The sequence below is a fragment of the Scomber japonicus genome, chromosome 2 (genome assembly GCF_027409825.1).
Source record: "Scomber japonicus isolate fScoJap1 chromosome 2, fScoJap1.pri, whole genome shotgun sequence".
Taxonomy (NCBI): Eukaryota; Metazoa; Chordata; class Actinopteri; order Scombriformes; family Scombridae; genus Scomber; species Scomber japonicus.
This window is the reverse complement of record NC_070579.1, coordinates 24,645,276-24,661,461: the sequence shown is the minus strand read 5'-3', so window position 1 is coordinate 24,661,461 and position 16,186 is coordinate 24,645,276.

Here is a 16,186-nt window from a genome sequence, read left to right as displayed (position 1 = left end):
CGAAAAAGTCAAAAATGGGAAGGGTGGGGGATTGTCCCAAAACTTGCTACAAGGGGCCAGAGGGGCGGGCTGATTGAAAAATGTGTAAAATCAAGCACCGTGAAGGCATTGTGTGAAAATTGTGAAGGATTTTCCATAGGGGTAAAAATTGAAAAAAATGACAGGGCTGGTAGTGTCGAAAAAGTCAAAAATGGGAAGGGTGGGGGATTGTCCCAAAACTTGCTACAAGGGGCCAGAGGGGCGGCCTGAATGAAAAATGTGTAAAATCAAGCACCGTGAGGGCATTGTGTGAAAATTGTCAAGGATTTTCCAAAGCGGCCAAAAATGGAAAAAAATGACAGGGCGGGTAGTGTCGAAAAAGTCAAAAATGGGAAGGGTGGGGGATTGTCCCAAAACTTGCTACAAGGGGCCAGAGGGGCGGCCTGAATGAAAAATGTGTAAAATCAAGCACCGTGAGGGCATTGTGTGAAAATTGTGAAGGATTTTCCAAAGCGGCCAAAAATGGAAAAAAATGACAGGGCGGGTAGTGTCGAAAAAGTCAAAAATGGGAAGGGTGGGGGATTGTCCCAAAACTTGCTACAAGGGGCCAGAGGGGCGGCCTGAATGAAAAATGTGTAAAATCAAGCACCGTGAGGGCATTGTGTGAAAATTGTGAAGGATTTTCCAAAGCGGGCAAAAATTGAAAAAAACGACAGGGCCGGTAGTGTCGAAAAAGTCAAAAATGGGAAGGGTGGGGGATTGTCCCAAAACTTGCTACAAGGGGCCAGAGGGGCGGCCTGAATGAAAAATGTGTAATATCAAGCACCGTGAAGACATTGTGTGAAAATTGTGAAGGATTTTCCACAGGGGGCAAAAATTGAAAAAAATGACAGGGCCGGTAGTGTCGAAAAAGTCAAAAATAGGAAGGGTGGGGGATTGTCCCAAAACTTGCTACAAGGGGCCAGAGGGGCGGACTGAATGAAAAATGTGTAAAATCAAGCACCGTGAAGGCATTGTGTGAAAATTGTCAAGGATTTTCCAAAGCGGGCAAAAATTGAAAAAAATGACAGGGCCGGTAGTGTTGAAAAAGTCAAAAATAGGAAGGGTGGGGGATTGTCCCAAAACTTGCTACAAGGGGCCAGAGGGGCGGCCTGAATGAAAAATGTGTAAAATCAAGCACCGTGAAGGCATTGTGTGAAAATTGTCAAGGATTTTCCAAAGCGGGCAAAAATTGAAAAAAATGACAGGGTCGGTAGTGTCGAAAAAGTCAAAAATGGGAAGGGTGGGGGATTGTCCCAAAACTTGCTACAAGGGGCCAGAGGGGCGGCCTGAATTAAAAGTGTGTAAAATCAAGCACTGTGAAGGCATTGTGTGAAAATTGTGAAGGATTTTCCAAAGCGGGCAAAAATTGAAAAAGATGACAGGGCCGGTAGTGTCGAAAAAGTCAAAAATGGGAAGGGTGGGGGATTGTCCCAAAACTTGCTACAAGGGGCCAGAGGGGCGGGCTGATTGAAAAATGTGTAAAATCAAGCACCGTGAAGGCATTGTGTGAAAATTGTGAAGGATTTTCCATAGGGGTAAAAATTGAAAAAAATGACAGGGCTGGTAGTGTCGAAAAAGTCAAAAATGGGAAGGGTGGGGGATTGTCCCAAAACTTGCTACAAGGGGCCAGAGGGGCGGCCTGAATGAAAAATGTGTAAAATCAAGCACCGTGAGGGCATTGTGTGAAAATTGTGAAGGATTTTCCACAGGGGGCAAAAATTGAAAAAAATGACAGGGCCGGTAGTGTCGAAAAAGTCAAAAATGGGAAGGGTGGGGGATTGTCCCAAAACTTGCTACAAGGGGCCAGAGGGGCGGCCTGAATGAAAAATTATTAAAATCAAGCACCGTGAGGGCATTGTGTGAAAATTATGAAGGATTTTCCAAAGCGGCCAAAAATTGAAAAAAACGACAGGGCCGGTAGTGTCGAAAAAGTCAAAAATGGGAAGGGTGGGGGATTGTCCCAAAACTTGCTACAAGGGGCCAGAGGGGCGGCCTGAATGAAAAATTATTAAAATCAAGCACCGTGAGGGCATTGTGTGAAAATTATGAAGGATTTTCCAAAGCGGCCAAAAATTGAAAAAAACGACAGGGCCGGTAGTGTCGAAAAAGTCAAAAATGGGAAGGGTGGGGGATTGTCCCAAAACTTGCTACAAGGGGCCAGAGGGGCGGCCTGAATGAAAAATGTGTAAAATCAAGCACCGTGAAGGCATTGTGTGAAAATTGTGAAGGATTTTCCAAAGCGGGCAAAAATTTTAATAAAATGACAGGGCCGGTAGTGTTGAAAAAGTCAAAAATAGGGAAGGGTGGGGGATTGTCCCAAAACTTGCTACAAGGGGCCAGAGGGGCGGCCTAAATGAAAAATGTGTAAAATCAAGCACCGTGACGGCATTGTGTGAAAATTGTGAAGGATTTTCCATAGGGGGCAAAAATTGAAAAAAATGACAGGGCCGGTAGTGTTGAAAAAGTCAAAAATGGGAAGGGTGGGGGATTGTCCCAAAACTTGCTACAAGGGGCCAGAGGGGCGGCCTGAATTAAAGATGTGTAAAATCAAGCACTGTGAAGGCATTGTGTGAAAATTGTCAAGGATTTTCCAAAGCGGCCAAAAATTGAAAAAAATGACAGGGCCGGTAGTGTCGAAAAAGTCAAAAATGGGAAGGGTGGGGGATTGTCCCAAAACTTGCTACAAGGGGCCAGAGGGGCGGCCTGAATGAAAAATGTGTAAAATCAAGCACCGTGAAGGCATTGTGTGAAAATTTGTCAAGGATTTTCCAAAGCGGGCAAAAATTGAAAAAAATGACAGGGCCGGTAGTGTTTAAAAAGTCAAAAATGGGAAGGGTGGGGGATTGTCCCAAAACTTGCTACAAGGGGCCAGAGGGGCGGCCTGAATGAAAAATGTGTAAAATCAAGCACCGTGAGGGCATTGTGTGAAAATTGTGAAGGATTTTCCAAAGCGGCCAAAAATGGAAAAAAATGACAGGGCGGGTAGTGTCGAAAAAGTCAAAAATGGGAAGGGTGGGGGATTGTCCCAAAACTTGCTACAAGGGGCCAGAGGGGCGGCCTGAATGAAAAATGTGTAAAATCAAGCACCGTGAGGGCATTGTGTGAAAATTGTGAAGGATTTTCCAAAGCGGGCAAAAATTGAAAAAAACGACAGGGCCGGTAGTGTCGAAAAAGTCAAAAATGGGAAGGGTGGGGGATTGTCCCAAAACTTGCTACAAGGGGCCAGAGGGGCGGCCTGAATGAAAAATGTGTAATATCAAGCACCGTGAAGACATTGTGTGAAAATTGTGAAGGATTTTCCACAGGGGGCAAAAATTGAAAAAAATGACAGGGCCGGTAGTGTCGAAAAAGTCAAAAATAGGAAGGGTGGGGGATTGTCCCAAAACTTGCTACAAGGGGCCAGAGGGCGGCCTGAATGAAAAATGTGTAAAATCAAGCACCGTGAAGGCATTGTGTGAAAATTGTCAAGGATTTTCCAAAGCGGGCAAAAATTGAAAAAAATGACAGGGCCGGTAGTGTTGAAAAAGTCAAAAATAGGAAGGGTGGGGGATTGTCCCAAAACTTGCTACAAGGGGCCAGAGGGGCGGCCTGAATGAAAAATGTGTAAAATCAAGCACCGTGAAGGCATTGTGTGAAAATTGTCAAGGATTTTCCAAAGCGGGCAAAAATTGAAAAAAATGACAGGGTCGGTAGTGTCGAAAAAGTCAAAAATGGGAAGGGTGGGGGATTGTCCCAAAACTTGCTACAAGGGGCCAGAGGGGCGGCCTGAATTAAAAGTGTGTAAAATCAAGCACTGTGAAGGCATTGTGTGAAAATTGTGAAGGATTTTCCAAAGCGGGCAAAAATTGAAAAAAATTACAGGGCCGGTAGTGTCGAAAAAGTCAAAAATGGGAAGGGTGGGGGATTGTCCCAAAACTTGCTACAAGGGGCCAGAGGGGCGGGCTGATTGAAAAATGTGTAAAATCAAGCACCGTGAAGGCATTGTGTGAAAATTGTGAAGGATTTTCCATAGGGGTAAAAATTGAAAAAAATGACAGGGCTGGTAGTGTCGAAAAAGTCAAAAATGGGAAGGGTGGGGGATTGTCCCAAAACTTGCTACAAGGGGCCAGAGGGGCGGCCTGAATGAAAAATGTGTAAAATCAAGCACCGTGAGGGCATTGTGTGAAAATTGTGAAGGATTTTCCAAAGCGGCCAAAAATGGAAAAAAATGACAGGGCCGGTAGTGTCGAAAAAGTCAAAAATGGGAAGGGTGGGGGATTGTCCCAAAACTTGCTACAAGGGGCCAGAGGGGCGGCCTGAATGAAAAATGTGTAAAATCAAGCACCGTGAGGGCATTGTGTGAAAATTGTGAAGGATTTTCCAAAGCGGCCAAAAATTGAAAAAAACGACAGGGCCGGTAGTGTCGAAAAAGTCAAAAATGGGAAGGGTGGGGGATTGTCCCAAAACTTGCTACAAGGGGCCAGAGGGGCGGCCTGAATGAAAAATGTGTAATATCAAGCACCGTGAAGACATTGTGTGAAAATTGTGAAGGATTTTCCACAGGGGGCAAAAATTGAAAAAAATGACAGGGCCGGTAGTGTCGAAAAAGTCAAAAATAGGAAGGGTGGGGGATTGTCCCAAAACTTGCTACAAGGGGCCAGAGGGCGGCCTGAATGAAAAATGTGTAAAATCAAGCACCGTGAAGGCATTGTGTGAAAATTGTCAAGGATTTTCCAAAGCGGGCAAAAATTGAAAAAAATGACAGGGCCGGTAGTGTTGAAAAAGTCAAAAATAGGAAGGGTGGGGGATTGTCCCAAAACTTGCTACAAGGGGCCAGAGGGGCGGCCTGAATGAAAAATGTGTAAAATCAAGCACCGTGAAGGCATTGTGTGAAAATTGTCAAGGATTTTCCAAAGCGGGCAAAAATTGAAAAAAATGACAGGGTCGGTAGTGTCGAAAAAGTCAAAAATGGGAAGGGTGGGGGATTGTCCCAAAACTTGCTACAAGGGGCCAGAGGGGCGGCCTGAATTAAAAGTGTGTAAAATCAAGCACTGTGAAGGCATTGTGTGAAAATTGTGAAGGATTTTCCAAAGCGGGCAAAAATTGAAAAAGATGACAGGGCCGGTAGTGTCGAAAAAGTCAAAAATGGGAAGGGTGGGGGATTGTCCCAAAACTTGCTACAAGGGGCCAGAGGGGCGGGCTGATTGAAAAATGTGTAAAATCAAGCACCGTGAAGGCATTGTGTGAAAATTGTGAAGGATTTTCCATAGGGGTAAAAATTGAAAAAAATGACAGGGCTGGTAGTGTCGAAAAAGTCAAAAATGGGAAGGGTGGGGGATTGTCCCAAAACTTGCTACAAGGGGCCAGAGGGGCGGCCTGAATGAAAAATGTGTAAAATCAAGCACCGTGAGGGCATTGTGTGAAAATTGTCAAGGATTTTCCAAAGCGGCCAAAAATGGAAAAAAATGACAGGGCCGGTAGTGTCGAAAAAGTCAAAAATGGGAAGGGTGGGGGATTGTCCCAAAACTTGCTACAAGGGGCCAGAGGGGCGGCCTGAATGAAAAATGTGTAAAATCAAGCACCGTGAGGGCATTGTGTGAAAATTGTGAAGGATTTTCCAAAGCGGGCAAAAATTGAAAAAAACGACAGGGCCGGTAGTGTCGAAAAAGTCAAAAATGGGAAGGGTGGGGGATTGTCCCAAAACTTGCTACAAGGGGCCAGAGGGGCGGCCTGAATGAAAAATGTGTAAAATCAAGCACCGTGAAGGCATTGTGTGAAAATTGTCAAGGATTTTCCAAAGCGGGCAAAAATTGAAAAAAATGACAGGGCCGGTAGTGTTGAAAAAGTCAAAAATAGGAAGGGTGGGGGATTGTCCCAAAACTTGCTACAAGGGGCCAGAGGGGCGGGCTGATTGAAAAATGTGTAAAATCAAGCACCGTGAGGGCATTGTGTGAAAATTGTGAAGGATTTTCCAAAGCGGCCAAAAATTGAAAAAAACGACAGGGCCGGTAGTGTCGAAAAAGTCAAAAATGGGAAGGGTGGGGGATTGTCCCAAAACTTGCTACAAGGGGCCAGAGGGGCGGCCTGAATGAAAAATGTGTAATATCAAGCACCGTGAAGACATTGTGTGAAAATTGTGAAGGATTTTCCACAGGGGGCAAAAATTGAAAAAAATGACAGGGCCGGTAGTGTCGAAAAAGTCAAAAATAGGAAGGGTGGGGGATTGTCCCAAAACTTGCTACAAGGGGCCAGAGGGCGGCCTGAATGAAAAATGTGTAAAATCAAGCACCGTGAAGGCATTGTGTGAAAATTGTCAAGGATTTTCCAAAGCGGGCAAAAATTGAAAAAAATGACAGGGCCGGTAGTGTTGAAAAAGTCAAAAATAGGAAGGGTGGGGGATTGTCCCAAAACTTGCTACAAGGGGCCAGAGGGGCGGCCTGAATGAAAAATGTGTAAAATCAAGCACCGTGAGGGCATTGTGTGAAAATTGTCAAGGATTTTCCAAAGCGGCCAAAAATGGAAAAAAATGACAGGGCCGGTAGTGTCGAAAAAGTCAAAAATGGGAAGGGTGGGGGATTGTCCCAAAACTTGCTACAAGGGGCCAGAGGGGCGGCCTGAATGAAAAATGTGTAAAATCAAGCACCGTGAGGGCATTGTGTGAAAATTGTGAAGGATTTTCCAAAGCGGGCAAAAATTGAAAAAAATGACAGGGCCGGTAGTGTTGAAAAAGTCAAAAATAGGAAGGGTGGGGGATTGTCCCAAAACTTGCTACAAGGGGCCAGAGGGGCGGGCTGATTGAAAAATGTGTAAAATCAAGCACCGTGAAGGCATTGTGTGAAAATTGTCAAGGATTTTCCAAAGCGGGCAAAAATTGAAAAAAATGACAGGGTTGGTAGTGTCGAAAAAGTCAAAAATGGGAAGGGTGGGGGATTGTCCCAAAACTTGCTACAAGGGGCCAGAGGGGCGGCCTGAATGAAAAATGTGTAAAATCAAGCACCGTGAGGGCATTGTGTGAAAATTGTGAAGGATTTTCCAAAGCGGCCAAAAATTGAAAAAAATGACAGGGCCGGTAGTGTCGAAAAAGTCAAAAATGGGAAGGGTGGGGGATTGTCCCAAAACTTGCTACAAGGGGCCAGAGGGGCGGCCTGAATGAAAAATTTGTAAAATCAAGCACCGTGAGGGCATTGTGTGAAAATTGTGAAGGATTTTCCAAAGCGGCCAAAAATTGAAAAAAACGACAGGGCCGGTAGTGTCGAAAAAGTCAAAAATGGGAAGGGTGGGGGATTGTCCCAAAACTTGCTACAAGGGGCCAGAGGGGCGGCCTGAATGAAAAATTATTAAAATCAAGCACCGTGAGGGCATTGTGTGAAAATTATGAAGGATTTTCCAAAGCGGCCAAAAATTGAAAAAAACGACAGGGCCGGTAGTGTCGAAAAAGTCAAAAATGGGAAGGGTGGGGGATTGTCCCAAAACTTGCTACAAGGGGCCAGAGGGGCGGCCTGAATGAAAAATGTGTAATATCAAGCACCGTGAAGACATTGTGTGAAAATTGTGAAGGATTTTCCACAGGGGGCAAAAATTGAAAAAAATGACAGGGCCGGTAGTGTCGAAAAAGTCAAAAATAGGAAGGGTGGGGGATTGTTCCAAAACTTGCTACAAGGGGCCAGAGGGCGGCCTGAATGAAAAATGTGTAAAGTCAAGCACCGTGAAGGCATTGTGTGAAAATTGTCAAGGATTTTCCAAAGCGGGCAAAAATTGAAAAAAATGACAGGGCCGGTAGTGTTGAAAAAGTCAAAAATAGGAAGGGTGGGGGATTGTCCCAAAACTTGCTACAAGGGGCCAGAGGGGCGGCCTGAATGAAAAATGTGTAAAATCAAGCACCGTGAAGGCATTGTGTGAAAATTGTCAAGGATTTTCCAAAGCGGGCAAAAACTGAAAAAAATGACAGGGTCGGTAGTGTCGAAAAAGTCAAAAATGGGAAGGGTGGGGGATTGTCCCAAAACTTGCTACAAGGGGCCAGAGGGGCGGCCTGAATTAAAAGTGTGTAAAATCAAGCACTGTGAAGGCATTGTGTGAAAATTGTGAAGGATTTTCCAAAGCGGGCAAAAATTGAAAAAGATGACAGGGCCGGTAGTGTCGAAAAAGTCAAAAATGGGAAGGGTGGGGGATTGTCCCAAAACTTGCTACAAGGGGCCAGAGGGGCGGGCTGATTGAAAAATGTGTAAAATCAAGCACCGTGAAGGCATTGTGTGAAAATTGTGAAGGATTTTCCATAGGGGTAAAAATTGAAAAAAATGACAGGGCTGGTAGTGTCGAAAAAGTCAAAAATGGGAAGGGTGGGGGATTGTCCCAAAACTTGCTACAAGGGGCCAGAGGGGCGGCCTGAATGAAAAATGTGTAAAATCAAGCACCGTGAGGGCATTGTGTGAAAATTGTGAAGGATTTTCCAAAGCGGCCAAAAATGGAAAAAAATGACAGGGTCGGTAGTGTCGAAAAAGTCAAAAATGGGAAGGGTGGGGGATTGTCCCAAAACTTGCTACAAGGGGCCAGAGGGGCGGCCTGAATTAAAAGTGTGTAAAATCAAGCACTGTGAAGGCATTGTGTGAAAATTGTGAAGGATTTTCCAAAGCGGCCAAAAATTGAAAAAGATGACAGGGCCGGTAGTGTCGAAAAAGTCAAAAATGGGAAGGGTGGGGGATTGTCCCAAAACTTGCTACAAGGGGCCAGAGGGGCGGGCTGATTGAAAAATGTGTAAAATCAAGCACCGTGAAGGCATTGTGTGAAAATTGTGAAGGATTTTCCATAGGGGTAAAAATTGAAAAAAATGACAGGGCTGGTAGTGTCGAAAAAGTCAAAAATGGGAAGGGTGGGGGATTGTCCCAAAACTTGCTACAAGGGGCCAGAGGGGCGGCCTGAATGAAAAATGTGTAAGATCAAGCACCGTGAGGGCATTGTGTGAAAATTATGAAGGATTTTCCAAAGCGGCCAAAAATTGAAAAAAACGACAGGGCCGGTAGTGTCGAAAAAGTAAAAAATGGGAAGGGTGGGGGATTGTCCCAAAACTTGCTACAAGGGGCCAGAGGGGCGGCCTGAATGAAAAATGTGTAAAATCAAGCACCGTGAGGGCATTGTGTGAAAATTGTGAAGGATTTTCCAAAGCGGCCAAAAATTGAAAAAAACAACAAGGCCGGTAGTGTCGAAAAAGTCAAAAATGGGAAGGGTGGGGGATTGTCCCAAAACTTGCTACAAGGGGCCAGAGGGGCGGCCTGAATGAAAAATGTGTAAAATCAAGCACCGTGAGGGCATTGTGTGAAAATTGTGAAGGATTTTCCAAAGCGGGCAAAAATTGAAAAAAATGACAGGGTCGGTAGTGTCGAAAAAGTCAAAAATGGGAAGGGTGGGGGATTGTCCCAAAACTTGCTACAAGGGGCCAGAGGGGCGGCCTGAATTAAAGATGTCTAAAATCAAGCACTGTGAAGGCATTGTGTGAAAATTGTCAAGGATTTTCCAAAGCGGGCAAAAATTGAAAAAAATGACAGGGCCGGTAGTGTCGAAAAAGTCAAAAATGGGAAGGGTGGGGGATTGTCCCAAAACTTGCTACAAGGGGCCAGAGGGGCGGCCTGAATGAAAAATGTGTAAGATCAAGCACCGTGAGGGCATTGTGTGAAAATTATGAAGGATTTTCCAAAGCGGCCAAAAATTGAAAAAAACGACAGGGCCGGTAGTGTCGAAAAAGTAAAAAATGGGAAGGGTGGGGGATTGTCCCAAAACTTGCTACAAGGGGCCAGAGGGGCGGCCTGAATGAAAAATGTGTAAAATCAAGCACCGTGAGGGCATTGTGTGAAAATTGTGAAGGATTTTCCAAAGCGGGCAAAAATTGAAAAAAACAACAGGGCCGGTAGTGTCGAAAAAGTCAAAAATGGGAAGGGTGGGGGATTGTCCCAAAACTTGCTACAAGGGGCCAGAGGGGCGGCCTGAATGAAAAATGTGTAAAATCAAGCACCGTGAGGGCATTGTGTGAAAATTGTGAAGGATTTTCCAAAGCGGGCAAAAATTGAAAAAAATGACAGGGTCGGTAGTGTCGAAAAAGTCAAAAATGGGAAGGGTGGGGGATTGTCCCAAAACTTGCTACAAGGGGCCAGAGGGGCGGCCTGAATTAAAGATGTGTAAAATCAAGCACTGTGAAGGCATTGTGTGAAAATTGTCAAGGATTTTCCAAAGCGGGCAAAAATTGAAAAAAATGACAGGGCCGGTAGTGTCGAAAAAGTCAAAAATGGGAAGGGTGGGGGATTGTCCCAAAACTTGCTACAAGGGGCCAGAGGGGCGGCCTGAATGAAAAATGTGTAAAATCAAGCACCGTGAAGGCATTGTGTGAAAATTTGTCAAGGATTTTCCAAAGCGGGCAAAAATTGAAAAAAATGACAGGGCCGGTAGTGTTGAAAAAGTCAAAAATGGGAAGGGTGGGGGATTGTCCCAAAACTTGCTACAAGGGGCCAGAGGGGCGGCCTGAATGAAAAATGTGTAAAATCAAGCACCGTGAGGGCATTGTGTGAAAATTGTGAAGGATTTCCCAAAGCGGCCAAAAATGGAAAAAAATGACAGGGCCGGTAGTGTCGAAAAAGTCAAAAATGGGAAGGGTGGGGGATTGTCCCAAAACTTGCTACAAGGGGCCAGAGGGGCGGCCTGAATGAAAAATGTGTAAAATCAAGCACCGTGAGGGCATTGTGTGAAAATTGTGAAGGATTTTCCAAAGCGGGCAAAAATTGAAAAAAACGACAGGGCCGGTAGTGTCGAAAAAGTCAAAAATGGGAAGGGTGGGGGATTGTCCCAAAACTTGCTACAAGGGGCCAGAGGGGCGGCCTGAATGAAAAATGTGTAATATCAAGAACCGTGAAGACATTGTGTGAAAATTGTGAAGGATTTTCCATAGGGGGCAAAAATTGAAAAAAATGACAGGGCCGGTAGTGTCGAAAAAGTCAAAAATAGGAAGGGTGGGGGATTGTCCCAAAACTTGCTACAAGGGGCCAGAGGGGCGGCCTGAATGAAAAATGTGTAAAATCAAGCACCGTGAGGGCATTGTGTGAAAATTGTGAAGGATTTTCCAAAGCGGCCAAAAATGGAAAAAAATGACAGGGCCGGTAGTGTCGAAAAAGTCAAAAATGGGAAGGGTGGGGGATTGTCCCAAAACTTGCTACAAGGGACCAGATGGGCGGCCTGAATTAAAAGTGTGTAAAATCAAGCACTGTGAAGGCATTGTGTGAAAATTGTGAAGGATTTTCCAAAGCGGGCAAAAATTGAAAAAGATGACAGGGCCGGTAGTGTCGAAAAAGTCAAAAATGGGAAGGGTGGGGGATTGTCCCAAAACTTGCTACAAGGGGCCAGAGGGGCGGGCTGATTGAAAAATGTGTAAAATCAAGCACCGTGAAGGCATTGTGTGAAAATTGTGAAGGATTTTCCATAGGGGTAAAAATTGAAAAAAATGACAGGGCTGGTAGTGTCGAAAAAGTCAAAAATGGGAAGGGTGGGGGATTGTCCCAAAACTTGCTACAAGGGGCCAGAGGGGCGGCCTGAATGAAAAATGTGTAAAATCAAGCACCGTGAAGGCATTGTGTGAAAATTGTCAAGGATTTTCCAAAGCGGGCAAAAATTTTAAAGAATGACAGGGCCGGTAGTGTCGAAAAAGTCAAAAATGGGAAGGGTGGGGGATTGTCCCAAAACTTGCTACAAGGGGCCAGAGGGGCGGCCTGAATGAAAAATTATTAAAATCAAGCACCGTGAGGGCATTGTGTGAAAATTATGAAGGATTTTCCAAAGCGGCCAAAAATTGAAAAAAACGACAGGGCCGGTAGTGTCGAAAAAGTCAAAAATGGGAAGGGTGGGGGATTGTCCCAAAACTTGCTACAAGGGGCCAGAGGGGCGGCCTGAATGAAAAATGTGTAAAATCAAGCACCGTGAGGGCATTGTGTGAAAATTGTGAAGGATTTTCCAAAGCGGGCAAAAATTGAAAAAAACGACAGGGCCGGTAGTGTCGAAAAAGTCAAAAATGGGAAGGGTGGGGGATTGTCCCAAAACTTGCTACAAGGGGCCAGAGGGGCGGCCTGAATGAAAAATGTGTAATATCAAGAACCGTGAAGACATTGTGTGAAAATTGTGAAGGATTATTAAAATCAAGCACCGTGAGGGCATTGTGTGAAAATTATGAAGGATTTTCCAAAGCGGCCAAAAATTGAAAAAAACGACAGGGCCGGTAGTGTCGAAAAAGTCAAAAATGGGAAGGGTGGGGGATTGTCCCAAAACTTGCTACAAGGGGCCAGAGGGGCGGCCTGAATGAAAAATGTGTAAAATCAAGCACCGTGAGGGCATTGTGTGAAAATTGTGAAGGATTTTCCAAAGCGGCCAAAAATTGAAAAAAACGACAGGGCCGGTAGTGTCGAAAAAGTCAAAAATGGGAAGGGTGGGGGATTGTCCCAAAACTTGCTACAAGGGGCCAGAGGGGCGGCCTGAATGAAAAATGTGTAAAATCAAGCACCGTGAAGGCATTGTGTGAAAATTGTGAAGGATTTTCCAAAGCGGCCAAAAATGGAAAAAAATGACAGGGCTGGTAGTGTCGAAAAAGTCAAAAATGGGAAGGGTGGGGGATTGTCCCAAAACTTGCTACAAGGGGCCAGAGGGGCGGCCTGAATGAAAAATGTGTAAAATCAAGCACCGTGAAGGCATTGTGTGAAAATTTGTCAAGGATTTTCCAAAGCGGGCAAAAATTGAAAAAAATGACAGGGCCGGTAGTGTTGAAAAAGTCAAAAATGGGAAGGGTGGGGGATTGTCCCAAAACTTGCTACAAGGGGCCAGAGGGGCGGCCTGAATGAAAAATGTGTAAAATCAAGCACCGTGAGGGCATTGTGTGAAAATTGTGAAGGATTTTCCAAAGCGGCCAAAAATGGAAAAAAATGACAGGGCCGGTAGTGTCGAAAAAGTCAAAAATGGGAAGGGTGGGGGATTGTCCCAAAACTTGCTACAAGGGACCAGAGGGGCGGCCTGAATTAAAAGTGTGTAAAATCAAGCACTGTGAAGGCATTGTGTGAAAATTGTGAAGGATTTTCCAAAGCGGGCAAAAATTGAAAAAGATGACAGGGCCGGTAGTGTCGAAAAAGTCAAAAATGGGAAGGGTGGGGGATTGTCCCAAAACTTGCTACAAGGGGCCAGAGGGGCGGGCTGATTGAAAAATGTGTAAAATCAAGCACCGTGAAGGCATTGTGTGAAAATTGTGAAGGATTTTCCATAGGGGTAAAAATTGAAAAAAATGACAGGGCTGGTAGTGTCGAAAAAGTCAAAAATGGGAAGGGTGGGGGATTGTCCCAAAACTTGCTACAAGGGGCCAGAGGGGCGGCCTGAATGAAAAATGTGTAAAATCAAGCACCGTGAAGGCATTGTGTGAAAATTGTCAAGGATTTTCCAAAGCGGGCAAAAATTTTAAAGAATGACAGGGCCGGTAGTGTCGAAAAAGTCAAAAATGGGAAGGGTGGGGGATTGTCCCAAAACTTGCTACAAGGGGCCAGAGGGGCGGCCTGAATGAAAAATTATTAAAATCAAGCACCGTGAGGGCATTGTGTGAAAATTATGAAGGATTTTCCAAAGCGGCCAAAAATTGAAAAAAACGACAGGGCCGGTAGTGTCGAAAAAGTCAAAAATGGGAAGGGTGGGGGATTGTCCCAAAACTTGCTACAAGGGGCCAGAGGGGCGGCCTGAATGAAAAATGTGTAAAATCAAGCACCGTGAGGGCATTGTGTGAAAATTGTGAAGGATTTTCCAAAGCGGGCAAAAATTGAAAAAAACGACAGGGCCGGTAGTGTCGAAAAAGTCAAAAATGGGAAGGGTGGGGGATTGTCCCAAAACTTGCTACAAGGGGCCAGAGGGGCGGCCTGAATGAAAAATGTGTAATATCAAGAACCGTGAAGACATTGTGTGAAAATTGTGAAGGATTATTAAAATCAAGCACCGTGAGGGCATTGTGTGAAAATTATGAAGGATTTTCCAAAGCGGCCAAAAATTGAAAAAAACGACAGGGCCGGTAGTGTCGAAAAAGTCAAAAATGGGAAGGGTGGGGGATTGTCCCAAAACTTGCTACAAGGGGCCAGAGGGGCGGCCTGAATGAAAAATGTGTAAAATCAAGCACCGTGAGGGCATTGTGTGAAAATTGTGAAGGATTTTCCAAAGCGGCCAAAAATTGAAAAAAACGACAGGGCCGGTAGTGTCGAAAAAGTCAAAAATGGGAAGGGTGGGGGATTGTCCCAAAACTTGCTACAAGGGGCCAGAGGGGCGGCCTGAATGAAAAATGTGTAAAATCAAGCACCGTGAGGGCATTGTGTGAAAATTGTGAAGGATTTTCCAAAGCGGGCAAAAATTGAAAAAAATGACAGGGTCGGTAGTGTCGAAAAAGTCAAAAATGGGAAGGGTGGGGGATTGTCCCAAAACTTGCTACAAGGGGCCAGAGGGGCGGCCTGAATGAAAAATGTGTAAAATCAAGCACCGTGAAGGCATTGTGTGAAAATTTGTCAAGGATTTTCCAAAGCGGGCAAAAATTGAAAAAAATGACAGGGCCGGTAGTGTTGAAAAAGTCAAAAATGGGAAGGGTGAGGGATTGTCCCAAAACTTGCTACAAGGGGCCAGAGGGGCGGCCTGAATGAAAAATGTGTAAAATCAAGCACCGTGAGAGCATTGTGTGAAAATTGTGAAGGATTTTCCAAAGCGGCCAAAAATGGAAAAAAATGACAGGGCCGGTAGTGTCGAAAAAGTCAAAAATGGGAAGGGTGGGGGATTGTCCCAAAACTTGCTACAAGGGGCCAGAGGGGCGGCCTGAATGAAAAATGTGTAAAATCAAGCACCGTGAGGGCATTGTGTGAAAATTGTGAAGGATTTTCCAAAGCGGGCAAAAATTGAAAAAAACGACAGGGCCGGTAGTGTCGAAAAAGTCAAAAATGGGAAGGGTGGGGGATTGTCCCAAAACTTGCTACAAGGGGCCAGAGGGGCGGCCTGAATGAAAAATGTGTAATATCAAGAACCGTGAAGACATTGTGTGAAAATTGTGAAGGATTTTCCATAGGGGGCAAAAATTGAAAAAAATGACAGGGCCGGTAGTGTCGAAAAAGTCAAAAATAGGAAGGGTGGGGGATTGTCCCAAAACTTGCTACAAGGGGCCAGAGGGGCGGCCTGAATGAAAAATGTGTAAAATCAAGCACCGTGAGGGCATTGTGTGAAAATTGTGAAGGATTTTCCAAAGCGGGCAAAAATTGAAAAAAACGACAGGGCCGGTAGTGTCGAAAAAGTCAAAAATGGGAAGGGTGGGGGATTGTCCCAAAACTTGCTACAAGGGGCCAGAGGGGCGGCCTGAATGAAAAATGTGTAAAATCAAGCACCGTGAAGGCATTGTGTGAAAATTGTCAAGGATTTTCCAAAGCGGGCAAAAATTTTAAAGAATGACAGGGCCGGTAGTGTCGAAAAAGTCAAAAATAGGGAAGGGTAGGGGATTGTCCCAAAACTTGCTACAAGGGGCCAGAGGGGCGGCCTGAATGAAAAATTATTAAAATCAAGCACCGTGAGGGCATTGTGTGAAAATTATGAAGGATTTTCCAAAGCGGCCAAAAATTGAAAAAAACGACAGGGCCGGTAGTGTCGAAAAAGTCAAAAATGGGAAGGGTGGGGGATTGTCCCAAAACTTGCTACAAGGGGCCAGAGGGGCGGCCTGAATGAAAAATGTGTAAAATCAAGCACCGTGAGGGCATTGTGTGAAAATTGTGAAGGATTTTCCAAAGCGGGCAAAAATTGAAAAAAATGACAGGGTCGGTAGTGTCGAAAAAGTCAAAAATGGGAAGGGTGGGGGATTGTCCCAAAACTTGCTACAAGGGGCCAGAGGGGCGGCCTGAATTAAAGATGTGTAAAATCAAGCACTGTGAAGGCATTGTGTGAAAATTGTCAAGGATTTTCCAAAGCGGGCAAAAATTGAAAAAAATGACAGGGCCGGTAGTGTCGAAAAAGTCAAAAATGGGAAGGGTGGGGGATTGTCCCAAAACTTGCTACAAGGGGCCAGAGGGGCGGCCTGAATGAAAAATGTGTAAAATCAAGCACCGTGAAGGCATTGTGTGAAAATTTGTCAAGGATTTTCCAAAGCGGGCAAAAATTGAAAAAAATGACA